The sequence below is a fragment of the Oncorhynchus clarkii genome, chromosome 16 (genome assembly GCF_045791955.1).
Source record: "Oncorhynchus clarkii lewisi isolate Uvic-CL-2024 chromosome 16, UVic_Ocla_1.0, whole genome shotgun sequence".
NCBI lineage: Eukaryota > Metazoa > Chordata > Actinopteri > Salmoniformes > Salmonidae > Oncorhynchus > Oncorhynchus clarkii.
The window spans coordinates 69,105,151-69,132,527 of NC_092162.1; the positions used below are offsets into that span (position 1 = coordinate 69,105,151).

A 27,377-nucleotide genomic window follows, 5' to 3' on the forward strand; every position below is an offset into this window, starting at 1 on the left:
GAGGTGGGTAGCGAGATATCAGTAATCAATGGTAATCACATACTATTTCTTCGTAACTATGATCATTCGAGAACAGTACATTTTTCATTTGGGTCTCGAGATGAATAAACTCAAGAACCTCTGACATGAATTCTTAAACTATGATTTGGGACCCAAAGCGGTTATTAACATGTCATAGGTGGGTCGCGAGATATGAGTGAACATTCAGAATCATATACTATTTCTTCATAATGTTGGTCGTTCGAGGACACTGCATTTCTCATTTGGCTCTGGAGCTTAAAAATTGTAAAAACGTTTGAAACAGCAGATGAATCATTTCGTGTAAGTAATTAACCTACAATATGGTGGGGAACTTTGTCAAACGGCAGAGTTGCTGAGTTTCTTAGCTTGCATAGTAAGTCTTAACTCATTCAAAAAACAACCCTTCTAAAATTACATTGCAGTGCCGTGACCCGGATTCGAACCGGGGTTGCTGCGACCACAACGCAGAGTACTAACCACTATACGATCACGGCCGGCTACAAGAGCTGGCTTTGTAAAGCCTACATAGGCTGTGAAAGTGATGTGCACAAGCTGACTAAACTCTTTTCATTTTGGTCTCGATAATGAATAAACTGAAGAAACAGTGGAGCTTTACACAGTCGGTAGGTTTTTTCTCATTCAAAAAGTGCCCTTTTTCCGTGACATTGGAATATCTCAATTGCATCCTCCTCACGTCATCTCTAATTCTCTAAACCCATTGGTGAGAAAACCTGAGTGCCCTCCCCTCTGACCTTCTCCACCAATGTGAACAATAAAAAGGTACTGCTGAGATTTGAACTCAGGATCTCCTGTTTACTAGACAGGCACTTTAACCAACTAAGCCACAGCACCCATAAAAGTCATATATGTTGCAGATGTGAACACCCACACCTATTTGAATCAAACCAGTCTCATTAATTTAACCCACATCTCTGTATAGCAAAATCACATCACAAAAGAGATGTCTTTTACTAATATCGGAAACGATACAGACACCTTCAATTGTCTAGCAACAGGGTTTCTTAAGCTACGTTTTGGGACGCAAAGTGGGCCTGAGCATGTGAGAGGCAGTGTTGCCAAATCCTCAGGAAGGAAAGTAGCTATTGCTGGTCCTAAAAGTAGCTAGAAGTCGCTAAATTACGTCATCACATCATTTTCATAATTGGCCAAGTGGATGTAATTGTGATTGACGCTGTAGGAGAGAGGAATAACGTCTCGGGAGAGACAAAAAGTGAGTAAAAAACACCCGAAGTATGTTTAGAACTACAATTGAACTTTCTTCTGTCGATTCTTGTCTTTTTTCTGAATACTCACTAAATATAGCGACAAAGTCGCTAAGTTGGCAACACTGGTGAGAGGTGGGTAGCGAGATATCAGTAATCAATGGTAATCACATACTATTTCTTCGTAACTATGATCATTCGAGAACAGTACATTTTTCATTTGGGTCTCGAGATGAATAAACTCAAGAACCTCTGACATGAATTCTTAAACTATGATTTGGGACCCAAAGCGGTTATTAACATGTCATAGGTGGGTCGCGAGATATGAGTGAACATTCAGAATCATATACTATTTCTTCATAATGTTGGTCGTTCGAGGACACTGCATTTCTCATTTGGCTCTGGAGCTTAAAAATTGTAAAAACGTTTGAAACAGCAGATGAATCATTTCGTGTAAGTAATTAACCTACAATATGGTGGGGAACTTTGTCAAACGGCAGAGTTGCTGAGTTTCTTAGCTTGCATAGTAAGTCTTAACTCATTCAAAAAACAACCCTTCTAAAATTACATTGCAGTGCCGTGACCCGGATTCGAACCGGGGTTGCTGCGACCACAACGCAGAGTACTAACCACTATACGATCACGGCCGGCTACAAGAGCTGGCTTTGTAAAGCCTACATAGGCTGTGAAAGTGATGTGCACAAGCTGACTAAACTCTTTTCATTTTGGTCTCGATAATGAATAAACTGAAGAAACAGTGGAGCTTTACACAGTCGGTAGGTTTTTTCTCATTCAAAAAGTGCCCTTTTTCCGTGACATTGGAATATCTCAATTGCATCCTCCTCACGTCATCTCTAATTCTCTAAACCCATTGGTGAGAAAACCTGAGTGCCCTCCCCTCTGACCTTCTCCACCAATGTGAACAATAAAAAGGTACTGCTGAGATTTGAACTCAGGATCTCCTGTTTACTAGACAGGCACTTTAACCAACTAAGCCACAGCACCCATAAAAGTCATATATGTTGCAGATGTGAACACCCACACCTATTTGAATCAAACCAGTCTCATTAATTTAACCCACATCTCTGTATAGCAAAATCACATCACAAAAGAGATGTCTTTTACTAATATCGGAAACGATACAGACACCTTCAATTGTCTAGCAACAGGGTTTCTTAAGCTACGTTTTGGGACGCAAAGTGGGCCTGAGCATGTGAGAGGCAGTGTTGCCAAATCCTCAGGAAGGAAAGTAGCTATTGCTGGTCCTAAAAGTAGCTAGAAGTCGCTAAATTACGTCATCACATCATTTTCATAATTGGCCAAGTGGATGTAATTGTGATTGACGCTGTAGGAGAGAGGAATAACGTCTCGGGAGAGACAAAAAGTGAGTAAAAAACACCCGAAGTATGTTTAGAACTACAATTGAACTTTCTTCTGTCGATTCTTGTCTTTTTTCTGAATACTCACTAAATATAGCGACAAAGTCGCTAAGTTGGCAACACTGGTGAGAGGTGGGTAGCGAGATATCAGTAATCAATGGTAATCACATACTATTTCTTCGTAACTATGATCATTCGAGAACAGTACATTTTTCATTTGGGTCTCGAGATGAATAAACTCAAGAACCTCTGACATGAATTCTTAAACTATGATTTGGGACCCAAAGCGGTTATTAACATGTCATAGGTGGGTCGCGAGATATGAGTGAACATTCAGAATCATATACTATTTCTTCATAATGTTGGTCGTTCGAGGACACTGCATTTCTCATTTGGCTCTGGAGCTTAAAAATTGTAAAAACGTTTGAAACAGCAGATGAATCATTTCGTGTAAGTAATTAACCTACAATATGGTGGGGAACTTTGTCAAACGGCAGAGTTGCTGAGTTTCTTAGCTTGCGTAGTAAGTCTTAACTCATTCAAAAAACAACCCTTCTAAAATTACATTGCAGTGCCGTGACCCGGATTCGAACCGGGGTTGCTGCGACCACAACGCAGAGTACTAACCACTATACGATCACGGCCGGCTACAAGAGCTGGCTTTGTAAAGCCTACATAGGCTGTGAAAGTGATGTGCACAAGCTGACTAAACTCTTTTCATTTTGGTCTCGATAATGAATAAACTGAAGAAACAGTGGAGCTTTACACAGTCGGTAGGTTTTTTCTCATTCAAAAAGTGCCCTTTTTCCGTGACATTGGAATATCTCAATTGCATCCTCCTCACGTCATCTCTAATTCTCTAAACCCATTGGTGAGAAAACCTGAGTGCCCTCCCCTCTGACCTTCTCCACCAATGTGAACAATAAAAAGGTACTGCTGAGATTTGAACTCAGGATCTCCTGTTTACTAGACAGGCACTTTAACCAACTAAGCCACAGCACCCATAAAAGTCATATATGTTGCAGATGTGAACACCCACACCTATTTGAATCAAACCAGTCTCATTAATTTAACCCACATCTCTGTATAGCAAAATCACATCACAAAAGAGATGTCTTTTACTAATATCGGAAACGATACAGACACCTTCAATTGTCTAGCAACAGGGTTTCTTAAGCTACGTTTTGGGACGCAAAGTGGGCCTGAGCATGTGAGAGGCAGTGTTGCCAAATCCTCAGGAAGGAAAGTAGCTATTGCTGGTCCTAAAAGTAGCTAGAAGTCGCTAAATTACGTCATCACATCATTTTCATAATTGGCCAAGTGGATGTAATTGTGATTGACGCTGTAGGAGAGAGGAATAACGTCTCGGGAGAGACAAAAAGTGAGTAAAAAACACCCGAAGTATGTTTAGAACTACAATTGAACTTTCTTCTGTCGATTCTTGTCTTTTTTCTGAATACTCACTAAATATAGCGACAAAGTCGCTAAGTTGGCAACACTGGTGAGAGGTGGGTAGCGAGATATCAGTAATCAATGGTAATCACATACTATTTCTTCGTAACTATGATCATTCGAGAACAGTACATTTTTCATTTGGGTCTCGAGATGAATAAACTCAAGAACCTCTGACATGAATTCTTAAACTATGATTTGGGACCCAAAGCGGTTATTAACATGTCATAGGTGGGTCGCGAGATATGAGTGAACATTCAGAATCATATACTATTTCTTCATAATGTTGGTCGTTCGAGGACACTGCATTTCTCATTTGGCTCTGGAGCTTAAAAATTTTAAAAACTTTTGAAACAGCAGATGAATCATTTCGTGTAAGTAATTAACCTACAATATGGTGGGGAACTTTGTCAAACGGCAGAGTTGCTGAGTTTCTTAGCTTGCATAGTAAGTCTTAACTCATTCAAAAAACAACCCTTCTAAAATTACATTGCAGTGCCGTGACCCGGATTCGAACCGGGGTTGCTGCGACCACAACGCAGAGTACTAACCACTATACGATCACGGCCAGCTACAAGAGCTGGCTTTGTAAAGCCTACATAGGCTGTGAAAGTGATGTGCACAAGCTGACTAAACTCTTTTCATTTTGGTCTCGATAATGAATAAACTGAAGAAACAGTGGAGCTTTACACAGTCGGTAGGTTTTTTCTCATTCAAAAAGTGCCCTTTTTCCGTGACATTGGAATATCTCAATTGCATCCTCCTCACGTCATCTCTAATTCTCTAAACCCATTGGTGAGAAAACCTGAGTGCCCTCCCCTCTGACCTTCTCCACCAATGTGAACAATAAAAAGGTACTGCTGAGATTTGAACTCAGGATCTCCTGTTTACTAGACAGGCACTTTAACCAACTAAGCCACAGCACCCATAAAAGTCATATATGTTGCAGATGTGAACACCCACACCTATTTGAATCAAACCAGTCTCATTAATTTAACCCACATCTCTGTATAGCAAAATCACATCACAAAAGAGATGTCTTTTACTAATATCGGAAACGATACAGACACCTTCAATTGTCTAGCAACAGGGTTTCTTAAGCTACGTTTTGGGACGCAAAGTGGGCCTGAGCATGTGAGAGGCAGTGTTGCCAAATCCTCAGGAAGGAAAGTAGCTATTGCTGGTCCTAAAAGTAGCTAGAAGTCGCTAAATTACGTCATCACATCATTTTCATAATTGGCCAAGTGGATGTAATTGTGATTGACGCTGTAGGAGAGAGGAATAACGTCTCGGGAGAGACAAAAAGTGAGTAAAAAACACCCGAAGTATGTTTAGAACTACAATTGAACTTTCTTCTGTCGATTCTTGTCTTTTTTCTGAATACTCACTAAATATAGCGACAAAGTCGCTAAGTTGGCAACACTGGTGAGAGGTGGGTAGCGAGATATCAGTAATCAATGGTAATCACATACTATTTCTTCGTAACTATGATCATTCGAGAACAGTACATTTTTCATTTGGGTCTCGAGATGAATAAACTCAAGAACCTCTGACATGAATTCTTAAACTATGATTTGGGACCCAAAGCGGTTATTAACATGTCATAGGTGGGTCGCGAGATATGAGTGAACATTCAGAATCATATACTATTTCTTCATAATGTTGGTCGTTCGAGGACACTGCATTTCTCATTTGGCTCTGGAGCTTAAAAATTTTAAAAACTTTTGAAACAGCAGATGAATCATTTCGTGTAAGTAATTAACCTACAATATGGTGGGGAACTTTGTCAAACGGCAGAGTTGCTGAGTTTCTTAGCTTGCATAGTAAGTCTTAACTCATTCAAAAAACAACCCTTCTAAAATTACATTGCAGTGCCGTGACCCGGATTCGAACCGGGGTTGCTGCGACCACAACGCAGAGTACTAACCACTATACGATCACGGCCAGCTACAAGAGCTGGCTTTGTAAAGCCTACATAGGCTGTGAAAGTGATGTGCACAAGCTGACTAAACTCTTTTCATTTTGGTCTCGATAATGAATAAACTGAAGAAACAGTGGAGCTTTACACAGTCGGTAGGTTTTTTCTCATTCAAAAAGTGCCCTTTTTCCGTGACATTGGAATATCTCAATTGCATCCTCCTCACGTCATCTCTAATTCTCTAAACCCATTGGTGAGAAAACCTGAGTGCCCTCCCCTCTGACCTTCTCCACCAATGTGAACAATAAAAAGGTACTGCTGAGATTTGAACTCAGGATCTCCTGTTTACTAGACAGGCACTTTAACCAACTAAGCCACAGCACCCATAAAAGTCATATATGTTGCAGATGTGAACACCCACACCTATTTGAATCAAACCAGTCTCATTAATTTAACCCACATCTCTGTATAGCAAAATCACATCACAAAAGAGATGTCTTTTACTAATATCGGAAACGATACAGACACCTTCAATTGTCTAGCAACAGGGTTTCTTAAGCTACGTTTTGGGACGCAAAGTGGGCCTGAGCATGTGAGAGGCAGTGTTGCCAAATCCTCAGGAAGGAAAGTAGCTATTGCTGGTCCTAAAAGTAGCTAGAAGTCGCTAAATTACGTCATCACATCATTTTCATAATTGGCCAAGTGGATGTAATTGTGATTGACGCTGTAGGAGAGAGGAATAACGTCTCGGGAGAGACAAAAAGTGAGTAAAAAACACCCGAAGTATGTTTAGAACTACAATTGAACTTTCTTCTGTCGATTCTTGTCTTTTTTCTGAATACTCACTAAATATAGCGACAAAGTCGCTAAGTTGGCAACACTGGTGAGAGGTGGGTAGCGAGATATCAGTAATCAATGGTAATCACATACTATTTCTTCGTAACTATGATCATTCGAGAACAGTACATTTTTCATTTGGGTCTCGAGATGAATAAACTCAAGAACCTCTGACATGAATTCTTAAACTATGATTTGGGACCCAAAGCGGTTATTAACATGTCATAGGTGGGTCGCGAGATATGAGTGAACATTCAGAATCATATACTATTTCTTCATAATGTTGGTCGTTCGAGGACACTGCATTTCTCATTTGGCTCTGGAGCTTAAAAATTTTAAAAACTTTTGAAACAGCAGATGAATCATTTCGTGTAAGTAATTAACCTACAATATGGTGGGGAACTTTGTCAAACGGCAGAGTTGCTGAGTTTCTTAGCTTGCATAGTAAGTCTTAACTCATTCAAAAAACAACCCTTCTAAAATTACATTGCAGTGCCGTGACCCGGATTCGAACCGGGGTTGCTGCGACCACAACGCAGAGTACTAACCACTATACGATCACGGCCAGCTACAAGAGCTGGCTTTGTAAAGCCTACATAGGCTGTGAAAGTGATGTGCACAAGCTGACTAAACTCTTTTCATTTTGGTCTCGATAATGAATAAACTGAAGAAACAGTGGAGCTTTACACAGTCGGTAGGTTTTTTCTCATTCAAAAAGTGCCCTTTTTCCGTGACATTGGAATATCTCAATTGCATCCTCCTCACGTCATCTCTAATTCTCTAAACCCATTGGTGAGAAAACCTGAGTGCCCTCCCCTCTGACCTTCTCCACCAATGTGAACAATAAAAAGGTACTGCTGAGATTTGAACTCAGGATCTCCTGTTTACTAGACAGGCACTTTAACCAACTAAGCCACAGCACCCATAAAAGTCATATATGTTGCAGATGTGAACACCCACACCTATTTGAATCAAACCAGTCTCATTAATTTAACCCACATCTCTGTATAGCAAAATCACATCACAAAAGAGATGTCTTTTACTAATATCGGAAACGATACAGACACCTTCAATTGTCTAGCAACAGGGTTTCTTAAGCTACGTTTTGGGACGCAAAGTGGGCCTGAGCATGTGAGAGGCAGTGTTGCCAAATCCTCAGGAAGGAAAGTAGCTATTGCTGGTCCTAAAAGTAGCTAGAAGTCGCTAAATTACGTCATCACATCATTTTCATAATTGGCCAAGTGGATGTAATTGTGATTGACGCTGTAGGAGAGAGGAATAACGTCTCGGGAGAGACAAAAAGTGAGTAAAAAACACCCGAAGTATGTTTAGAACTACAATTGAACTTTCTTCTGTCGATTCTTGTCTTTTTTCTGAATACTCACTAAATATAGCGACAAAGTCGCTAAGTTGGCAACACTGGTGAGAGGTGGGTAGCGAGATATCAGTAATCAATGGTAATCACATACTATTTCTTCGTAACTATGATCATTCGAGAACAGTACATTTTTCATTTGGGTCTCGAGATGAATAAACTCAAGAACCTCTGACATGAATTCTTAAACTATGATTTGGGACCCAAAGCGGTTATTAACATGTCATAGGTGGGTCGCGAGATATGAGTGAACATTCAGAATCATATACTATTTCTTCATAATGTTGGTCGTTCGAGGACACTGCATTTCTCATTTGGCTCTGGAGCTTAAAAATTTTAAAAACTTTTGAAACAGCAGATGAATCATTTCGTGTAAGTAATTAACCTACAATATGGTGGGGAACTTTGTCAAACGGCAGAGTTGCTGAGTTTCTTAGCTTGCATAGTAAGTCTTAACTCATTCAAAAAACAACCCTTCTAAAATTACATTGCAGTGCCGTGACCCGGATTCGAACCGGGGTTGCTGCGACCACAACGCAGAGTACTAACCACTATACGATCACGGCCAGCTACAAGAGCTGGCTTTGTAAAGCCTACATAGGCTGTGAAAGTGATGTGCACAAGCTGACTAAACTCTTTTCATTTTGGTCTCGATAATGAATAAACTGAAGAAACAGTGGAGCTTTACACAGTCGGTAGGTTTTTTCTCATTCAAAAAGTGCCCTTTTTCCGTGACATTGGAATATCTCAATTGCATCCTCCTCACGTCATCTCTAATTCTCTAAACCCATTGGTGAGAAAACCTGAGTGCCCTCCCCTCTGACCTTCTCCACCAATGTGAACAATAAAAAGGTACTGCTGAGATTTGAACTCAGGATCTCCTGTTTACTAGACAGGCACTTTAACCAACTAAGCCACAGCACCCATAAAAGTCATATATGTTGCAGATGTGAACACCCACACCTATTTGAATCAAACCAGTCTCATTAATTTAACCCACATCTCTGTATAGCAAAATCACATCACAAAAGAGATGTCTTTTACTAATATCGGAAACGATACAGACACCTTCAATTGTCTAGCAACAGGGTTTCTTAAGCTACGTTTTGGGACGCAAAGTGGGCCTGAGCATGTGAGAGGCAGTGTTGCCAAATCCTCAGGAAGGAAAGTAGCTATTGCTGGTCCTAAAAGTAGCTAGAAGTCGCTAAATTACGTCATCACATCATTTTCATAATTGGCCAAGTGGATGTAATTGTGATTGACGCTGTAGGAGAGAGGAATAACGTCTCGGGAGAGACAAAAAGTGAGTAAAAAACACCCGAAGTATGTTTAGAACTACAATTGAACTTTCTTCTGTCGATTCTTGTCTTTTTTCTGAATACTCACTAAATATAGCGACAAAGTCGCTAAGTTGGCAACACTGGTGAGAGGTGGGTAGCGAGATATCAGTAATCAATGGTAATCACATACTATTTCTTCGTAACTATGATCATTCGAGAACAGTACATTTTTCATTTGGGTCTCGAGATGAATAAACTCAAGAACCTCTGACATGAATTCTTAAACTATGATTTGGGACCCAAAGCGGTTATTAACATGTCATAGGTGGGTCGCGAGATATGAGTGAACATTCAGAATCATATACTATTTCTTCATAATGTTGGTCGTTCGAGGACACTGCATTTCTCATTTGGCTCTGGAGCTTAAAAATTTTAAAAACTTTTGAAACAGCAGATGAATCATTTCGTGTAAGTAATTAACCTACAATATGGTGGGGAACTTTGTCAAACGGCAGAGTTGCTGAGTTTCTTAGCTTGCATAGTAAGTCTTAACTCATTCAAAAAACAACCCTTCTAAAATTACATTGCAGTGCCGTGACCCGGATTCGAACCGGGGTTGCTGCGACCACAACGCAGAGTACTAACCACTATACGATCACGGCCGGCTACAAGAGCTGGCTTTGTAAAGCCTACATAGGCTGTGAAAGTGATGTGCACAAGCTGACTAAACTCTTTTCATTTTGGTCTCGATAATGAATAAACTGAAGAAACAGTGGAGCTTTACACAGTCGGTAGGTTTTTTCTCATTCAAAAAGTGCCCTTTTTCCGTGACATTGGAATATCTCAATTGCATCCTCCTCACGTCATCTCTAATTCTCTAAACCCATTGGTGAGAAAACCTGAGTGCCCTCCCCTCTGACCTTCTCCACCAATGTGAACAATAAAAAGGTACTGCTGAGATTTGAACTCAGGATCTCCTGTTTACTAGACAGGCACTTTAACCAACTAAGCCACAGCACCCATAAAAGTCATATATGTTGCAGATGTGAACACCCACACCTATTTGAATCAAACCAGTCTCATTAATTTAACCCACATCTCTGTATAGCAAAATCACATCACAAAAGAGATGTCTTTTACTAATATCGGAAACGATACAGACACCTTCAATTGTCTAGCAACAGGGTTTCTTAAGCTACGTTTTGGGACGCAAAGTGGGCCTGAGCATGTGAGAGGCAGTGTTGCCAAATCCTCAGGAAGGAAAGTAGCTATTGCTGGTCCTAAAAGTAGCTAGAAGTCGCTAAATTACGTCATCACATCATTTTCATAATTGGCCAAGTGGATGTAATTGTGATTGACGCTGTAGGAGAGAGGAATAACGTCTCGGGAGAGACAAAAAGTGAGTAAAAAACACCCGAAGTATGTTTAGAACTACAATTGAACTTTCTTCTGTCGATTCTTGTCTTTTTTCTGAATACTCACTAAATATAGCGACAAAGTCGCTAAGTTGGCAACACTGGTGAGAGGTGGGTAGCGAGATATCAGTAATCAATGGTAATCACATACTATTTCTTCGTAACTATGATCATTCGAGAACAGTACATTTTTCATTTGGGTCTCGAGATGAATAAACTCAAGAACCTCTGACATGAATTCTTAAACTATGATTTGGGACCCAAAGCGGTTATTAACATGTCATAGGTGGGTCGCGAGATATGAGTGAACATTCAGAATCATATACTATTTCTTCATAATGTTGGTCGTTCGAGGACACTGCATTTCTCATTTGGCTCTGGAGCTTAAAAATTTTAAAAACTTTTGAAACAGCAGATGAATCATTTCGTGTAAGTAATTAACCTACAATATGGTGGGGAACTTTGTCAAACGGCAGAGTTGCTGAGTTTCTTAGCTTGCATAGTAAGTCTTAACTCATTCAAAAAACAACCCTTCTAAAATTACATTGCAGTGCCGTGACCCGGATTCGAACCGGGGTTGCTGCGACCACAACGCAGAGTACTAACCACTATACGATCACGGCCAGCTACAAGAGCTGGCTTTGTAAAGCCTACATAGGCTGTGAAAGTGATGTGCACAAGCTGACTAAACTCTTTTCATTTTGGTCTCGATAATGAATAAACTGAAGAAACAGTGGAGCTTTACACAGTCGGTAGGTTTTTTCTCATTCAAAAAGTGCCCTTTTTCCGTGACATTGGAATATCTCAATTGCATCCTCCTCACGTCATCTCTAATTCTCTAAACCCATTGGTGAGAAAACCTGAGTGCCCTCCCCTCTGACCTTCTCCACCAATGTGAACAATAAAAAGGTACTGCTGAGATTTGAACTCAGGATCTCCTGTTTACTAGACAGGCACTTTAACCAACTAAGCCACAGCACCCATAAAAGTCATATATGTTGCAGATGTGAACACCCACACCTATTTGAATCAAACCAGTCTCATTAATTTAACCCACATCTCTGTATAGCAAAATCACATCACAAAAGAGATGTCTTTTACTAATATCGGAAACGATACAGACACCTTCAATTGTCTAGCAACAGGGTTTCTTAAGCTACGTTTTGGGACGCAAAGTGGGCCTGAGCATGTGAGAGGCAGTGTTGCCAAATCCTCAGGAAGGAAAGTAGCTATTGCTGGTCCTAAAAGTAGCTAGAAGTCGCTAAATTACGTCATCACATCATTTTCATAATTGGCCAAGTGGATGTAATTGTGATTGACGCTGTAGGAGAGAGGAATAACGTCTCGGGAGAGACAAAAAGTGAGTAAAAAACACCCGAAGTATGTTTAGAACTACAATTGAACTTTCTTCTGTCGATTCTTGTCTTTTTTCTGAATACTCACTAAATATAGCGACAAAGTCGCTAAGTTGGCAACACTGGTGAGAGGTGGGTAGCGAGATATCAGTAATCAATGGTAATCACATACTATTTCTTCGTAACTATGATCATTCGAGAACAGTACATTTTTCATTTGGGTCTCGAGATGAATAAACTCAAGAACCTCTGACATGAATTCTTAAACTATGATTTGGGACCCAAAGCGGTTATTAACATGTCATAGGTGGGTCGCGAGATATGAGTGAACATTCAGAATCATATACTATTTCTTCATAATGTTGGTCGTTCGAGGACACTGCATTTCTCATTTGGCTCTGGAGCTTAAAAATTTTAAAAACTTTTGAAACAGCAGATGAATCATTTCGTGTAAGTAATTAACCTACAATATGGTGGGGAACTTTGTCAAACGGCAGAGTTGCTGAGTTTCTTAGCTTGCATAGTAAGTCTTAACTCATTCAAAAAACAACCCTTCTAAAATTACATTGCAGTGCCGTGACCCGGATTCGAACCGGGGTTGCTGCGACCACAACGCAGAGTACTAACCACTATACGATCACGGCCGGCTACAAGAGCTGGCTTTGTAAAGCCTACATAGGCTGTGAAAGTGATGTGCACAAGCTGACTAAACTCTTTTCATTTTGGTCTCGATAATGAATAAACTGAAGAAACAGTGGAGCTTTACACAGTCGGTAGGTTTTTTCTCATTCAAAAAGTGCCCTTTTTCCGTGACATTGGAATATCTCAATTGCATCCTCCTCACGTCATCTCTAATTCTCTAAACCCATTGGTGAGAAAACCTGAGTGCCCTCCCCTCTGACCTTCTCCACCAATGTGAACAATAAAAAGGTACTGCTGAGATTTGAACTCAGGATCTCCTGTTTACTAGACAGGCACTTTAACCAACTAAGCCACAGCACCCATAAAAGTCATATATGTTGCAGATGTGAACACCCACACCTATTTGAATCAAACCAGTCTCATTAATTTAACCCACATCTCTGTATAGCAAAATCACATCACAAAAGAGATGTCTTTTACTAATATCGGAAACGATACAGACACCTTCAATTGTCTAGCAACAGGGTTTCTTAAGCTACGTTTTGGGACGCAAAGTGGGCCTGAGCATGTGAGAGGCAGTGTTGCCAAATCCTCAGGAAGGAAAGTAGCTATTGCTGGTCCTAAAAGTAGCTAGAAGTCGCTAAATTACGTCATCACATCATTTTCATAATTGGCCAAGTGGATGTAATTGTGATTGACGCTGTAGGAGAGAGGAATAACGTCTCGGGAGAGACAAAAAGTGAGTAAAAAACACCCGAAGTATGTTTAGAACTACAATTGAACTTTCTTCTGTCGATTCTTGTCTTTTTTCTGAATACTCACTAAATATAGCGACAAAGTCGCTAAGTTGGCAACACTGGTGAGAGGTGGGTAGCGAGATATCAGTAATCAATGGTAATCACATACTATTTCTTCGTAACTATGATCATTCGAGAACAGTACATTTTTCATTTGGGTCTCGAGATGAATAAACTCAAGAACCTCTGACATGAATTCTTAAACTATGATTTGGGACCCAAAGCGGTTATTAACATGTCATAGGTGGGTCGCGAGATATGAGTGAACATTCAGAATCATATACTATTTCTTCATAATGTTGGTCGTTCGAGGACACTGCATTTCTCATTTGGCTCTGGAGCTTAAAAATTTTAAAAACTTTTGAAACAGCAGATGAATCATTTCGTGTAAGTAATTAACCTACAATATGGTGGGGAACTTTGTCAAACGGCAGAGTTGCTGAGTTTCTTAGCTTGCATAGTAAGTCTTAACTCATTCAAAAAACAACCCTTCTAAAATTACATTGCAGTGCCGTGACCCGGATTCGAACCGGGGTTGCTGCGACCACAACGCAGAGTACTAACCACTATACGATCACGGCCAGCTACAAGAGCTGGCTTTGTAAAGCCTACATAGGCTGTGAAAGTGATGTGCACAAGCTGACTAAACTCTTTTCATTTTGGTCTCGATAATGAATAAACTGAAGAAACAGTGGAGCTTTACACAGTCGGTAGGTTTTTTCTCATTCAAAAAGTGCCCTTTTTCCGTGACATTGGAATATCTCAATTGCATCCTCCTCACGTCATCTCTAATTCTCTAAACCCATTGGTGAGAAAACCTGAGTGCCCTCCCCTCTGACCTTCTCCACCAATGTGAACAATAAAAAGGTACTGCTGAGATTTGAACTCAGGATCTCCTGTTTACTAGACAGGCACTTTAACCAACTAAGCCACAGCACCCATAAAAGTCATATATGTTGCAGATGTGAACACCCACACCTATTTGAATCAAACCAGTCTCATTAATTTAACCCACATCTCTGTATAGCAAAATCACATCACAAAAGAGATGTCTTTTACTAATATCGGAAACGATACAGACACCTTCAATTGTCTAGCAACAGGGTTTCTTAAGCTACGTTTTGGGACGCAAAGTGGGCCTGAGCATGTGAGAGGCAGTGTTGCCAAATCCTCAGGAAGGAAAGTAGCTATTGCTGGTCCTAAAAGTAGCTAGAAGTCGCTAAATTACGTCATCACATCATTTTCATAATTGGCCAAGTGGATGTAATTGTGATTGACGCTGTAGGAGAGAGGAATAACGTCTCGGGAGAGACAAAAAGTGAGTAAAAAACACCCGAAGTATGTTTAGAACTACAATTGAACTTTCTTCTGTCGATTCTTGTCTTTTTTCTGAATACTCACTAAATATAGCGACAAAGTCGCTAAGTTGGCAACACTGGTGAGAGGTGGGTAGCGAGATATCAGTAATCAATGGTAATCACATACTATTTCTTCGTAACTATGATCATTCGAGAACAGTACATTTTTCATTTGGGTCTCGAGATGAATAAACTCAAGAACCTCTGACATGAATTCTTAAACTATGATTTGGGACCCAAAGCGGTTATTAACATGTCATAGGTGGGTCGCGAGATATGAGTGAACATTCAGAATCATATACTATTTCTTCATAATGTTGGTCGTTCGAGGACACTGCATTTCTCATTTGGCTCTGGAGCTTAAAAATTGTAAAAACGTTTGAAACAGCAGATGAATCATTTCGTGTAAGTAATTAACCTACAATATGGTGGGGAACTTTGTCAAACGGCAGAGTTGCTGAGTTTCTTAGCTTGCATAGTAAGTCTTAACTCATTCAAAAAACAACCCTTCTAAAATTACATTGCAGTGCCGTGACCCGGATTCGAACCGGGGTTGCTGCGACCACAACGCAGAGTACTAACCACTATACGATCACGGCCGGCTACAAGAGCTGGCTTTGTAAAGCCTACATAGGCTGTGAAAGTGATGTGCACAAGCTGACTAAACTCTTTTCATTTTGGTCTCGATAATGAATAAACTGAAGAAACAGTGGAGCTTTACACAGTCGGTAGGTTTTTTCTCATTCAAAAAGTGCCCTTTTTCCGTGACATTGGAATATCTCAATTGCATCCTCCTCACGTCATCTCTAATTCTCTAAACCCATTGGTGAGAAAACCTGAGTGCCCTCCCCTCTGACCTTCTCCACCAATGTGAACAATAAAAAGGTACTGCTGAGATTTGAACTCAGGATCTCCTGTTTACTAGACAGGCACTTTAACCAACTAAGCCACAGCACCCATAAAAGTCATATATGTTGCAGATGTGAACACCCACACCTATTTGAATCAAACCAGTCTCATTAATTTAACCCACATCTCTGTATAGCAAAATCACATCACAAAAGAGATGTCTTTTACTAATATCGGAAACGATACAGACACCTTCAATTGTCTAGCAACAGGGTTTCTTAAGCTACGTTTTGGGACGCAAAGTGGGCCTGAGCATGTGAGAGGCAGTGTTGCCAAATCCTCAGGAAGGAAAGTAGCTATTGCTGGTCCTAAAAGTAGCTAGAAGTCGCTAAATGACGTCATCACATCATTTTCATAATTGGCCAAGTGGATGTAATTGTGATTGACGCTGTAGGAGAGAGGAATAACGTCTCGGGAGAGACAAAAAGTGAGTAAAAAACACCCGAAGTATGTTTAGAACTACAATTGAACTTTCTTCTGTCGATTCTTGTCTTTTTTCTGAATACTCACTAAATATAGCGACAAAGTCGCTAAGTTGGCAACACTGGTGAGAGGTGGGTAGCGAGATATCAGTAATCAATGGTAATCACATACTATTTCTTCGTAACTATGATCATTCGAGAACAGTACATTTTTCATTTGGGTCTCGAGATGAATAAACTCAAGAACCTCTGACATGAATTCTTAAACTATGATTTGGGACCCAAAGCGGTTATTAACATGTCATAGGTGGGTCGCGAGATATGAGTGAACATTCAGAATCATATACTATTTCTTCATAATGTTGGTCGTTCGAGGACACTGCATTTCTCATTTGGCTCTGGAGCTTAAAAATTTTAAAAACGTTTGAAACAGCAGATGAATCATTTCGTGTAAGTAATTAACCTACAATATGGTGGGGAACTTTGTCAAACGGCAGAGTTGCTGAGTTTCTTAGCTTGCATAGTAAGTCTTAACTCATTCAAAAAACAACCCTTCTAAAATTACATTGCAGTGCCGTGACCCGGATTCGAACCGGGGTTGCTGCGACCACAACGCAGAGTACTAACCACTATACGATCACGGCCGGCTACAAGAGCTGGCTTTGTAAAGCCTACATAGGCTGTGAAAGTGATGTGCACAAGCTGACTAAACTCTTTTCATTTTGGTCTCGATAATGAATAAACTGAAGAAACAGTGGAGCTTTACACAGTCGGTAGGTTTTTTCTCATTCAAAAAGTGCCCTTTTTCCGTGACATTGGAATATCTCAATTGCATCCTCCTCACGTCATCTCTAATTCTCTAAACCCATTGGTGAGAAAACCTGAGTGCCCTCCCCTCTGACCTTCTCCACCAATGTGAACAATAAAAAGGTACTGCTGAGATTTGAACTCAGGATCTCCTGTTTACTAGACAGGCACTTTAACCAACTAAGCCACAGCACCCATAAAAGTCATATATGTTGCAGATGTGAACACCCACACCTATTTGAATCAAACCAGTCTCATTAATTTAACCCACATCTCTGTATAGCAAAATCACATCACAAAAGAGATGTCTTTTACTAATATCGGAAACGATACAGACACCTTCAATTGTCTAGCAACAGGGTTTCTTAAGCTACGTTTTGGGACGCAAAGTGGGCCTGAGCATGTGAGAGGCAGTGTTGCCAAATCCTCAGGAAGGAAAGTAGCTATTGCTGGTCCTAAAAGTAGCTAGAAGTCGCTAAATTACGTCATCACATCATTTTCATAATTGGCCAAGTGGATGTAATTGTGATTGACGCTGTAGGAGAGAGGAATAACGTCTCGGGAGAGACAAAAAGTGAGTAAAAAACACCCGAAGTATGTTTAGAACTACAATTGAACTTTCTTCTGTCGATTCTTGTCTTTTTTCTGAATACTCACTAAATATAGCGACAAAGTCGCTAAGTTGGCAACACTGGTGAGAGGTGGGTAGCGAGATATCAGTAATCAATGGTAATCACATACTATTTCTTCGTAACTATGATCATTCGAGAACAGTACATTTTTCATTTGGGTCTCGAGATGAATAAACTCAAGAACCTCTGACATGAATTCTTAAACTATGATTTGGGACCCAAAGCGGTTATTAACATGTCATAGGTGGGTCGCGAGATATGAGTGAACATTCAGAATCATATACTATTTCTTCATAATGTTGGTCGTTCGAGGACACTGCATTTCTCATTTGGCTCTGGAGCTTAAAAATTGTAAAAACGTTTGAAACAGCAGATGAATCATTTCGTGTAAGTAATTAACCTACAATATGGTGGGGAACTTTGTCAAACGGCAGAGTTGCTGAGTTTCTTAGCTTGCATAGTAAGTCTTAACTCATTCAAAAAACAACCCTTCTAAAATTACATTGCAGTGCCGTGACCCGGATTCGAACCGGGGTTGCTGCGACCACAACGCAGAGTACTAACCACTATACGATCACGGCCGGCTACAAGAGCTGGCTTTGTAAAGCCTACATAGGCTGTGAAAGTGATGTGCACAAGCTGACTAAACTCTTTTCATTTTGGTCTCGATAATGAATAAACTGAAGAAACAGTGGAGCTTTACACAGTCGGTAGGTTTTTTCTCATTCAAAAAGTGCCCTTTTTCCGTGACATTGGAATATCTCAATTGCATCCTCCTCACGTCATCTCTAATTCTCTAAACCCATTGGTGAGAAAACCTGAGTGCCCTCCCCTCTGACCTTCTCCACCAATGTGAACAATAAAAAGGTACTGCTGAGATTTGAACTCAGGATCTCCTGTTTACTAGACAGGCACTTTAACCAACTAAGCCACAGCACCCATAAAAGTCATATATGTTGCAGATGTGAACACCCACACCTATTTGAATCAAACCAGTCTCATTAATTTAACCCACATCTCTGTATAGCAAAATCACATCACAAAAGAGATGTCTTTTACTAATATCGGAAACGATACAGACACCTTCAATTGTCTAGCAACAGGGTTTCTTAAGCTACGTTTTGGGACGCAAAGTGGGCCTGAGCATGTGAGAGGCAGTGTTGCCAAATCCTCAGGAAGGAAAGTAGCTATTGCTGGTCCTAAAAGTAGCTAGAAGTCGCTAAATTACGTCATCACATCATTTTCATAATTGGCCAAGTGGATGTAATTGTGATTGACGCTGTAGGAGAGAGGAATAACGTCTCGGGAGAGACAAAAAGTGAGTAAAAAACACCCGAAGTATGTTTAGAACTACAATTGAACTTTCTTCTGTCGATTCTTGTCTTTTTTCTGAATACTCACTAAATATAGCGACAAAGTCGCTAAGTTGGCAACACTGGTGAGAGGTGGGTAGCGAGATATCAGTAATCAATGGTAATCACATACTATTTCTTCGTAACTATGATCATTCGAGAACAGTACATTTTTCATTTGGGTCTCGAGATGAATAAACTCAAGAACCTCTGACATGAATTCTTAAACTATGATTTGGGACCCAAAGCGGTTATTAACATGTCATAGGTGGGTCGCGAGATATGAGTGAACATTCAGAATCATATACTATTTCTTCATAATGTTGGTCGTTCGAGGACACTGCATTTCTCATTTGGCTCTGGAGCTTAAAAATTGTAAAAACGTTTGAAACAGCAGATGAATCATTTCGTGTAAGTAATTAACCTACAATATGGTGGGGAACTTTGTCAAACGGCAGAGTTGCTGAGTTTCTTAGCTTGCATAGTAAGTCTTAACTCATTCAAAAAACAACCCTTCTAAAATTACATTGCAGTGCCGTGACCCGGATTCGAACCGGGGTTGCTGCGACCACAACGCAGAGTACTAACCACTATACGATCACGGCCGGCTACAAGAGCTGGCTTTGTAAAGCCTACATAGGCTGTGAAAGTGATGTGCACAAGCTGACTAAACTCTTTTCATTTTGGTCTCGATAATGAATAAACTGAAGAAACAGTGGAGCTTTACACAGTCGGTAGGTTTTTTCTCATTCAAAAAGTGCCCTTTTTCCGTGACATTGGAATATCTCAATTGCATCCTCCTCACGTCATCTCTAATTCTCTAAACCCATTGGTGAGAAAACCTGAGTGCCCTCCCCTCTGACCTTCTCCACCAATGTGAACAATAAAAAGGTACTGCTGAGATTTGAACTCAGGATCTCCTGTTTACTAGACAGGCACTTTAACCAACTAAGCCACAGCACCCATAAAAGTCATATATGTTGCAGATGTGAACACCCACACCTATTTGAATCAAACCAGTCTCATTAATTTAACCCACATCTCTGTATAGCAAAATCACATCACAAAAGAGATGTCTTTTACTAATATCGGAAACGATACAGACACCTTCAATTGTCTAGCAACAGGGTTTCTTAAGCTACGTTTTGGGACGCAAAGTGGGCCTGAGCATGTGAGAGGCAGTGTTGCCAAATCCTCAGGAAGGAAAGTAGCTATTGCTGGTCCTAAAAGTAGCTAGAAGTCGCTAAATTACGTCATCACATCATTTTCATAATTGGCCAAGTGGATGTAATTGTGATTGACGCTGTAGGAGAGAGGAATAACGTCTCGGGAGAGACAAAAAGTGAGTAAAAAACACCCGAAGTATGTTTAGAACTACAATTGAACTTTCTTCTGTCGATTCTTGTCTTTTTTCTGAATACTCACTAAATATAGCGACAAAGTCGCTAAGTTGGCAACACTGGTGAGAGGTGGGTAGCGAGATATCAGTAATCAATGGTAATCACATACTATTTCTTCGTAACTATGATCATTCGAGAACAGTACATTTTTCATTTGGGTCTCGAGATGAATAAACTCAAGAACCTCTGACATGAATTCTTAAACTATGATTTGGGACCCAAAGCGGTTATTAACATGTCATAGGTGGGTCGCGAGATATGAGTGAACATTCAGAATCATATACTATTTCTTCATAATGTTGGTCGTTCGAGGACACTGCATTTCTCATTTGGCTCTGGAGCTTAAAAATTGTAAAAACGTTTGAAACAGCAGATGAATCATTTCGTGTAAGTAATTAACCTACAATATGGTGGGGAACTTTGTCAAACGGCAGAGTTGCTGAGTTTCTTAGCTTGCGTAGTAAGTCTTAACTCATTCAAAAAACAACCCTTCTAAAATTACATTGCAGTGCCGTGACCCGGATTCGAACCGGGGTTGCTGCGACCACAACGCAGAGTACTAACCACTATACGATCACGGCCGGCTACAAGAGCTGGCTTTGTAAAGCCTACATAGGCTGTGAAAGTGATGTGCACAAGCTGACTAAACTCTTTTCATTTTGGTCTCGATAATGAATAAACTGAAGAAACAGTGGAGCTTTACACAGTCGGTAGGTTTTTTCTCATTCAAAAAGTGCCCTTTTTCCGTGACATTGGAATATCTCAATTGCATCCTCCTCACGTCATCTCTAATTCTCTAAACCCATTGGTGAGAAAACCTGAGTGCCCTCCCCTCTGACCTTCTCCACCAATGTGAACAATAAAAAGGTACTGCTGAGATTTGAACTCAGGATCTCCTGTTTACTAGACAGGCACTTTAACCAACTAAGCCACAGCACCCATAAAAGTCATATATGTTGCAGATGTGAACACCCACACCTATTTGAATCAAACCAGTCTCATTAATTTAACCCACATCTCTGTATAGCAAAATCACATCACAAAAGAGATGTCTTTTACTAATATCGGAAACGATACAGACACCTTCAATTGTCTAGCAACAGGGTTTCTTAAGCTACGTTTTGGGACGCAAAGTGGGCCTGAGCATGTGAGAGGCAGTGTTGCCAAATCCTCAGGAAGGAAAGTAGCTATTGCTGGTCCTAAAAGTAGCTAGAAGTCGCTAAATGACGTCATCACATCATTTTCATAATTGGCCAAGTGGATGTAATTGTGATTGACGCTGTAGGAGAGAGGAATAACGTCTCGGGAGAGACAAAAAGTGAGTAAAAAACACCCTAAGTATGTTTAGAACTACAATTGAACTTTCTTCTGTCGATTCTTGTCTTTTTTCTGAATACTCACTAAATATAGCGACAAAGTCGCTAAGTTGGCAACACTGGTGAGAGGTGGGTAGCGAGATATCAGTAATCAATGGTAATCACATACTATTTCTTCGTAACTATGATCATTCGAGAACAGTACATTTTTCATTTGGGTCTCGAGATGAATAAACTCAAGAACCTCTGACATGAATTCTTAAACTATGATTTGGGACCCAAAGCGGTTATTAACATGTCATAGGTGGGTCGCGAGATATGAGTGAACATTCAGAATCATATACTATTTCTTCATAATGTTGGTCGTTCGAGGACACTGCATTTCTCATTTGGCTCTGGAGCTTAAAAATTTTAAAAACTTTTGAAACAGCAGATGAATCATTTCGTGTAAGTAATTAACCTACAATATGGTGGGGAACTTTGTCAAACGGCAGAGTTGCTGAGTTTCTTAGCTTGCATAGTAAGTCTTAACTCATTCAAAAAACAACCCTTCTAAAATTACATTGCAGTGCCGTGACCCGGATTCGAACCGGGGTTGCTGCGACCACAACGCAGAGTACTAACCACTATACGATCACGGCCGGCTACAAGAGCTGGCTTTGTAAAGCCTACATAGGCTGTGAAAGTGATGTGCACAAGCTGACTAAACTCTTTTCATTTTGGTCTCGATAATGAATAAACTGAAGAAACAGTGGAGCTTTACACAGTCGGTAGGTTTTTTCTCATTCAAAAAGTGCCCTTTTTCCGTGACATTGGAATATCTCAATTGCATCCTCCTCACGTCATCTCTAATTCTCTAAACCCATTGGTGAGAAAACCTGAGTGCCCTCCCCTCTGACCTTCTCCACCAATGTGAACAATAAAAAGGTACTGCTGAGATTTGAACTCAGGATCTCCTGTTTACTAGACAGGCACTTTAACCAACTAAGCCACAGCACCCATAAAAGTCATATATGTTGCAGATGTGAACACCCACACCTATTTGAATCAAACCAGTCTCATTAATTTAACCCACATCTCTGTATAGCAAAATCACATCACAAAAGAGATGTCTTTTACTAATATCGGAAACGATACAGACACCTTCAATTGTCTAGCAACAGGGTTTCTTAAGCTACGTTTTGGGACGCAAAGTGGGCCTGAGCATGTGAGAGGCAGTGTTGCCAAATCCTCAGGAAGGAAAGTAGCTATTGCTGGTCCTAAAAGTAGCTAGAAGTCGCTAAATGACGTCATCACATAATTTTCATAATTGGCCAAGTGGATGTAATTGTGATTGACGCTGTAGGAGAGAGGAATAACGTCTCGGGAGAGACAAAAAGTGAGTAAAAAACACCCGAAGTATGTTTAGAACTACAATTGAACTTTCTTCTGTCGATTCTTGTCTTTTTTCTGAATACTCACTAAATATAGCGACAAAGTCGCTAAGTTGGCAACACTGGTGAGAGGTGGGTAGCGAGATATCAGTAATCAATGGTAATCACATACTATTTCTTCGTAACTATGATCATTCGAGAACAGTACATTTTTCATTTGGGTCTCGAGATGAATAAACTCAAGAACCTCTGACATGAATTCTTAAACTATGATTTGGGACCCAAAGCGGTTATTAACATGTCATAGGTGGGTCGCGAGATATGAGTGAACATTCAGAATCATATACTATTTCTTCATAATGTTGGTCGTTCGAGGACACTGCATTTCTCATTTGGCTCTGGAGCTTAAAAATTGTAAAAACGTTTGAAACAGCAGATGAATCATTTCGTGTAAGTAATTAACCTACAATATGGTGGGGAACTTTGTCAAACGGCAGAGTTGCTGAGTTTCTTAGCTTGCATAGTAAGTCTTAACTCATTCAAAAAACAACCCTTCTAAAATTACATTGCAGTGCCGTGACCCGGATTCGAACCGGGGTTGCTGCGACCACAACGCAGAGTACTAACCACTATACGATCACGGCCGGCTACAAGAGCTGGCTTTGTAAAGCCTACATAGGCTGTGAAAGTGATGTGCACAAGCTGACTAAACTCTTTTCATTTTGGTCTCGATAATGAATAAACTGAAGAAACAGTGGAGCTTTACACAGTCGGTAGGTTTTTTCTCATTCAAAAAGTGCCCTTTTTCCGTGACATTGGAATATCTCAATTGCATCCTCCTCACGTCATCTCTAATTCTCTAAACCCATTGGTGAGAAAACCTGAGTGCCCTCCCCTCTGACCTTCTCCACCAATGTGAACAATAAAAAGGTACTGCTGAGATTTGAACTCAGGATCTCCTGTTTACTAGACAGGCACTTTAACCAACTAAGCCACAGCACCCATAAAAGTCATATATGTTGCAGATGTGAACACCCACACCTATTTGAATCAAACCAGTCTCATTAATTTAACCCACATCTCTGTATAGCAAAATCACATCACAAAAGAGATGTCTTTTACTAATATCGGAAACGATACAGACACCTTCAATTGTCTAGCAACAGGGTTTCTTAAGCTACGTTTTGGGACGCAAAGTGGGCCTGAGCATGTGAGAGGCAGTGTTGCCAAATCCTCAGGAAGGAAAGTAGCTATTGCTGGTCCTAAAAGTAGCTAGAAGTCGCTAAATGACGTCATCACATCATTTTCATAATTGGCCAAGTGGATGTAATTGTGATTGACGCTGTAGGAGAGAGGAATAACGTCGCGGGAGAGACAAAAAGTGAGTAAAAAAACACCCTAGGTATGTTTTGAACTAAAATGTAACTTTCTTCTGTCGATTCTTGTCTTTTTTCTGAATACTCACTAAATATAGCGACAAAGTCGCTAAGTTGGCAACACTGGTGAGAGGTGGGTAGCGAGATATCAGTAATCAATGGTAATCACATACTATTTCTTCGTAACTATGATCATTCGAGGACAGTACATTTTTCATTTGGGTCTCGAGATGAATAACCTCAAGAACCTCTGACATGAATTCTTAAACTATGATTTGGGACCCAAAGCGGTTATTAACATGTCATAGGTGGGTCGCGAGATATGAGTGAACATTCAGAATCATACACTATTTCTTCATAATGTTGGTCGTTCGAGGACACTGCATTTCTCATTTGGCTCTGGAGCTTAAAAATGGTAAAAACGTCTGAAACAGCAGATGAATCATTTCGTGTAAGTAATTAACCTACAATATGGTGGGGAACTTTGTCAAACGGCAGAGTTGCTGAGTTTCTTAGCTTATAGTAAGTCTTTCATTCAGCCGTAAGTCTTAACTCATTCAACCCATAGGCTGTGAAAGTGATGTGCAAAACCTGAGTGCCCTCCCAAAAAGTGCCCTTTTTCCGTGACATTGACCTTCTCCACCAATGTGAACAATTCTCCACCAAAAGGTAATGCTGAGATTTGAACTCAGGATCTCCTGTTTACTACACAGGCACTTTAACCAACTAAGCCACAGCACCAATAAAAGTCATATATGTTGCAGATGTGAACACCCACACCTATTTGAATCAAACCAGTCTCGTTAATTTAACCCACATCTCTGTCTAGCAAAATCACATCACAAAAGAGATGTCTTTTACTAATATTGGAAACGATACAGACACCTTCAATTGTCTAGCAACAGGGTTTCTTAAGCTACGTTTTGGGACGCAAAGTGGGCCTGAGCATGTGAGAGGCAGTGTTGCCAAATCCTCAGGAAGGAAAGTAGCTATTGCTGGTCCTAAAAGTAGCTAGAAGTCACTAAAGTGAGTAAAAAACACCCTAAGTATGTTTAGAACTACAATTGAACTTTCTTCTGTCGATTCTTGTCTTTTTTCTGAATACTCACTAAATATAGCGACAAAGTCGCTAAGTTGGCAACACTGGTGAGAGGTGGGTAGCGAGATATCAGTAATCAATGGTAATCACATACTATTTCTTCGTAACTATGATCATTAATTCGTAATTTTGTCATCAGTCTGGCATTCTCTGGATTTATGGTGCTTTCAAAACAACTGGGAACTTGGGAAAAAACAAGGTTGAATCATAATGACGTCATTGATCTTCAGGTCGTAGCTTTAGAAACAGGCCGGATTTACAATTCCAAGTTGGATGATCGTTCATAATGTATTTTCCTAGTCGGAGACTGTTTATTCCCGACATCCCAGTTGTATGGAACTCACTGAAGTCAAGTTTTCACAGTTCCAAGTTAACAGTTGTTTTGAGCGGGGCACAAATCATGCTTCATTGACAGCATGGCCAATGCTGAATGTTTATCATTTTAAAATTGGAAATTACAGTTTTTTCCAACTGCTTACACACAAAATCTTTTCATGTCACACGATTTTTTAAACCTCTCACTCAAAGTGCAAAACTACACACCAAATATCCAAAACCATAAGCTATTTCTCAGCCTTTGACTCAGTTGTCAATTGCATAAAACACTTTTTTCAAAACACTACACACAATTCTCTACCTAAAACACAAAAATCTAACAGGAAGTGACTTGCTTTCCTTTTCCAAACACAACCAATCAGAATGCTACACTTATTCACCGGGTCACACACACACGCCTCACATGCGCAAACACTAATAGCTTAACTGATCACTAACCAATCACTGCTTTACTGTAGTATAGGCCTATAAATAGGTCAAAGGTCAGATTACCTGTTTTGAACAATGGATGCCAACAATGGACAGAGAGCAAAAGGAGTAGGAGGGAGAGGAAGAGGAAGAAGAGGACGAGGGCAAAGAAGAGAAGGAAGGAGAGCCATCTCTGATGAGATTAGGGCAACACTTGTTGATCATGTGATCAACCACGGTTTGACCATGAGAGAGGCTGGCCAACTTGAGTCGATTTACAGTGGCGTCCATAATTCGAACCTTCAGAAATGAGAACAGGTATGCAACTATCTAATGACTATTTTAGTATTACAGTAATGTACTGTAAAATACGAATGACTGCATGGTATTGCATAAACATTTGTAACTCTAAGCCACCCATTTACAGCACTGCATTGAATGAATGAGGTTGGTTATCATGCTGTACTAAATTTTTTTGTACATTGTTTACAGTTCCTATGCTGAACACATACTGTGTTTCAATTCTGTCCAGAGTGGAAAGGCAAAGACATCATGGAGGACGAGGACGCTTGTTTACAGATGTACAAGAGACTGCAATTATAAATATGGTTTTGGCCAACAATGCAATTAGGATTCGAGGGATAAGAGAGCATATCTTGAATAATGACACCATATTTAACAACATCAATGCTGTAAGCCTGTCCACCATACAACGCATCCTCCAACGGCACCGAGTGACGATGAAACAACTTTACAAGGTGCCATTTGAGAGAAACTCTGACAGAGTCAAGAATATGCGACATGACTTTGTAGAGGCATGTATGCAAGACTAATTCCAGTACTTCAGACATACCATATTTACTCATCTGTATATCCTTTTGTCTGTTACAGAGAG

The 27,377-nt window shown here is 40.2% G+C and overlaps 37 non-coding genes across 37 annotated transcripts; all 37 read right to left on the reverse strand.

Annotated features, from left to right (window-relative positions):
• Positions 1 to 443: 443 nt before the first annotated feature.
• trnah-gug (transfer RNA histidin (anticodon GUG)) lies at positions 444 to 515 on the reverse strand. Its single transcript has one exon. It is a non-coding gene; the product is annotated as a tRNA-His (tRNA).
• Positions 516 to 799: 284 nt separating this feature from the next.
• trnat-agu (transfer RNA threonine (anticodon AGU)) lies at positions 800 to 873 on the reverse strand. Its single transcript has one exon. It is a non-coding gene; the product is annotated as a tRNA-Thr (tRNA).
• Positions 874 to 1,819: 946 nt separating this feature from the next.
• Positions 1,820 to 1,891, reverse strand: trnah-gug (transfer RNA histidin (anticodon GUG)). Its single transcript has one exon. It is a non-coding gene; the product is annotated as a tRNA-His (tRNA).
• A 284-nt stretch (positions 1,892 to 2,175) lies between these two features.
• trnat-agu (transfer RNA threonine (anticodon AGU)) lies at positions 2,176 to 2,249 on the reverse strand. The gene has a single exon. It is a non-coding gene; the product is annotated as a tRNA-Thr (tRNA).
• A 946-nt stretch (positions 2,250 to 3,195) lies between these two features.
• On the reverse strand, positions 3,196 to 3,267 carry trnah-gug (transfer RNA histidin (anticodon GUG)). Its single transcript has one exon. It is a non-coding gene; the product is annotated as a tRNA-His (tRNA).
• Positions 3,268 to 3,551: 284 nt separating this feature from the next.
• trnat-agu (transfer RNA threonine (anticodon AGU)) lies at positions 3,552 to 3,625 on the reverse strand. Its single transcript has one exon. It is a non-coding gene; the product is annotated as a tRNA-Thr (tRNA).
• Positions 3,626 to 4,571: 946 nt separating this feature from the next.
• trnah-gug (transfer RNA histidin (anticodon GUG)) lies at positions 4,572 to 4,643 on the reverse strand. Its single transcript has one exon. It is a non-coding gene; the product is annotated as a tRNA-His (tRNA).
• Positions 4,644 to 4,927: 284 nt separating this feature from the next.
• trnat-agu (transfer RNA threonine (anticodon AGU)) lies at positions 4,928 to 5,001 on the reverse strand. The gene has a single exon. It is a non-coding gene; the product is annotated as a tRNA-Thr (tRNA).
• Positions 5,002 to 5,947: 946 nt separating this feature from the next.
• On the reverse strand, positions 5,948 to 6,019 carry trnah-gug (transfer RNA histidin (anticodon GUG)). The gene has a single exon. It is a non-coding gene; the product is annotated as a tRNA-His (tRNA).
• Positions 6,020 to 6,303: 284 nt separating this feature from the next.
• trnat-agu (transfer RNA threonine (anticodon AGU)) lies at positions 6,304 to 6,377 on the reverse strand. The gene has a single exon. It is a non-coding gene; the product is annotated as a tRNA-Thr (tRNA).
• Positions 6,378 to 7,323: 946 nt separating this feature from the next.
• Positions 7,324 to 7,395, reverse strand: trnah-gug (transfer RNA histidin (anticodon GUG)). The gene has a single exon. It is a non-coding gene; the product is annotated as a tRNA-His (tRNA).
• A 284-nt stretch (positions 7,396 to 7,679) lies between these two features.
• Positions 7,680 to 7,753, reverse strand: trnat-agu (transfer RNA threonine (anticodon AGU)). The gene has a single exon. It is a non-coding gene; the product is annotated as a tRNA-Thr (tRNA).
• Positions 7,754 to 8,699: 946 nt separating this feature from the next.
• On the reverse strand, positions 8,700 to 8,771 carry trnah-gug (transfer RNA histidin (anticodon GUG)). Its single transcript has one exon. It is a non-coding gene; the product is annotated as a tRNA-His (tRNA).
• A 284-nt stretch (positions 8,772 to 9,055) lies between these two features.
• On the reverse strand, positions 9,056 to 9,129 carry trnat-agu (transfer RNA threonine (anticodon AGU)). The gene has a single exon. It is a non-coding gene; the product is annotated as a tRNA-Thr (tRNA).
• A 946-nt stretch (positions 9,130 to 10,075) lies between these two features.
• On the reverse strand, positions 10,076 to 10,147 carry trnah-gug (transfer RNA histidin (anticodon GUG)). The gene has a single exon. It is a non-coding gene; the product is annotated as a tRNA-His (tRNA).
• A 284-nt stretch (positions 10,148 to 10,431) lies between these two features.
• trnat-agu (transfer RNA threonine (anticodon AGU)) lies at positions 10,432 to 10,505 on the reverse strand. Its single transcript has one exon. It is a non-coding gene; the product is annotated as a tRNA-Thr (tRNA).
• Positions 10,506 to 11,451: 946 nt separating this feature from the next.
• trnah-gug (transfer RNA histidin (anticodon GUG)) lies at positions 11,452 to 11,523 on the reverse strand. The gene has a single exon. It is a non-coding gene; the product is annotated as a tRNA-His (tRNA).
• Positions 11,524 to 11,807: 284 nt separating this feature from the next.
• On the reverse strand, positions 11,808 to 11,881 carry trnat-agu (transfer RNA threonine (anticodon AGU)). The gene has a single exon. It is a non-coding gene; the product is annotated as a tRNA-Thr (tRNA).
• Positions 11,882 to 12,827: 946 nt separating this feature from the next.
• On the reverse strand, positions 12,828 to 12,899 carry trnah-gug (transfer RNA histidin (anticodon GUG)). The gene has a single exon. It is a non-coding gene; the product is annotated as a tRNA-His (tRNA).
• Positions 12,900 to 13,183: 284 nt separating this feature from the next.
• Positions 13,184 to 13,257, reverse strand: trnat-agu (transfer RNA threonine (anticodon AGU)). The gene has a single exon. It is a non-coding gene; the product is annotated as a tRNA-Thr (tRNA).
• Positions 13,258 to 14,203: 946 nt separating this feature from the next.
• trnah-gug (transfer RNA histidin (anticodon GUG)) lies at positions 14,204 to 14,275 on the reverse strand. The gene has a single exon. It is a non-coding gene; the product is annotated as a tRNA-His (tRNA).
• A 284-nt stretch (positions 14,276 to 14,559) lies between these two features.
• trnat-agu (transfer RNA threonine (anticodon AGU)) lies at positions 14,560 to 14,633 on the reverse strand. Its single transcript has one exon. It is a non-coding gene; the product is annotated as a tRNA-Thr (tRNA).
• A 946-nt stretch (positions 14,634 to 15,579) lies between these two features.
• On the reverse strand, positions 15,580 to 15,651 carry trnah-gug (transfer RNA histidin (anticodon GUG)). The gene has a single exon. It is a non-coding gene; the product is annotated as a tRNA-His (tRNA).
• Positions 15,652 to 15,935: 284 nt separating this feature from the next.
• Positions 15,936 to 16,009, reverse strand: trnat-agu (transfer RNA threonine (anticodon AGU)). The gene has a single exon. It is a non-coding gene; the product is annotated as a tRNA-Thr (tRNA).
• Positions 16,010 to 16,955: 946 nt separating this feature from the next.
• On the reverse strand, positions 16,956 to 17,027 carry trnah-gug (transfer RNA histidin (anticodon GUG)). The gene has a single exon. It is a non-coding gene; the product is annotated as a tRNA-His (tRNA).
• Positions 17,028 to 17,311: 284 nt separating this feature from the next.
• Positions 17,312 to 17,385, reverse strand: trnat-agu (transfer RNA threonine (anticodon AGU)). Its single transcript has one exon. It is a non-coding gene; the product is annotated as a tRNA-Thr (tRNA).
• A 946-nt stretch (positions 17,386 to 18,331) lies between these two features.
• trnah-gug (transfer RNA histidin (anticodon GUG)) lies at positions 18,332 to 18,403 on the reverse strand. Its single transcript has one exon. It is a non-coding gene; the product is annotated as a tRNA-His (tRNA).
• Positions 18,404 to 18,687: 284 nt separating this feature from the next.
• trnat-agu (transfer RNA threonine (anticodon AGU)) lies at positions 18,688 to 18,761 on the reverse strand. Its single transcript has one exon. It is a non-coding gene; the product is annotated as a tRNA-Thr (tRNA).
• A 946-nt stretch (positions 18,762 to 19,707) lies between these two features.
• Positions 19,708 to 19,779, reverse strand: trnah-gug (transfer RNA histidin (anticodon GUG)). Its single transcript has one exon. It is a non-coding gene; the product is annotated as a tRNA-His (tRNA).
• A 284-nt stretch (positions 19,780 to 20,063) lies between these two features.
• On the reverse strand, positions 20,064 to 20,137 carry trnat-agu (transfer RNA threonine (anticodon AGU)). Its single transcript has one exon. It is a non-coding gene; the product is annotated as a tRNA-Thr (tRNA).
• Positions 20,138 to 21,083: 946 nt separating this feature from the next.
• Positions 21,084 to 21,155, reverse strand: trnah-gug (transfer RNA histidin (anticodon GUG)). The gene has a single exon. It is a non-coding gene; the product is annotated as a tRNA-His (tRNA).
• Positions 21,156 to 21,439: 284 nt separating this feature from the next.
• trnat-agu (transfer RNA threonine (anticodon AGU)) lies at positions 21,440 to 21,513 on the reverse strand. Its single transcript has one exon. It is a non-coding gene; the product is annotated as a tRNA-Thr (tRNA).
• Positions 21,514 to 22,459: 946 nt separating this feature from the next.
• trnah-gug (transfer RNA histidin (anticodon GUG)) lies at positions 22,460 to 22,531 on the reverse strand. Its single transcript has one exon. It is a non-coding gene; the product is annotated as a tRNA-His (tRNA).
• Positions 22,532 to 22,815: 284 nt separating this feature from the next.
• trnat-agu (transfer RNA threonine (anticodon AGU)) lies at positions 22,816 to 22,889 on the reverse strand. Its single transcript has one exon. It is a non-coding gene; the product is annotated as a tRNA-Thr (tRNA).
• A 946-nt stretch (positions 22,890 to 23,835) lies between these two features.
• On the reverse strand, positions 23,836 to 23,907 carry trnah-gug (transfer RNA histidin (anticodon GUG)). Its single transcript has one exon. It is a non-coding gene; the product is annotated as a tRNA-His (tRNA).
• A 284-nt stretch (positions 23,908 to 24,191) lies between these two features.
• On the reverse strand, positions 24,192 to 24,265 carry trnat-agu (transfer RNA threonine (anticodon AGU)). The gene has a single exon. It is a non-coding gene; the product is annotated as a tRNA-Thr (tRNA).
• Positions 24,266 to 25,306: 1,041 nt separating this feature from the next.
• trnat-agu (transfer RNA threonine (anticodon AGU)) lies at positions 25,307 to 25,380 on the reverse strand. The gene has a single exon. It is a non-coding gene; the product is annotated as a tRNA-Thr (tRNA).
• Positions 25,381 to 27,377: the final 1,997 nt, after the last annotated feature.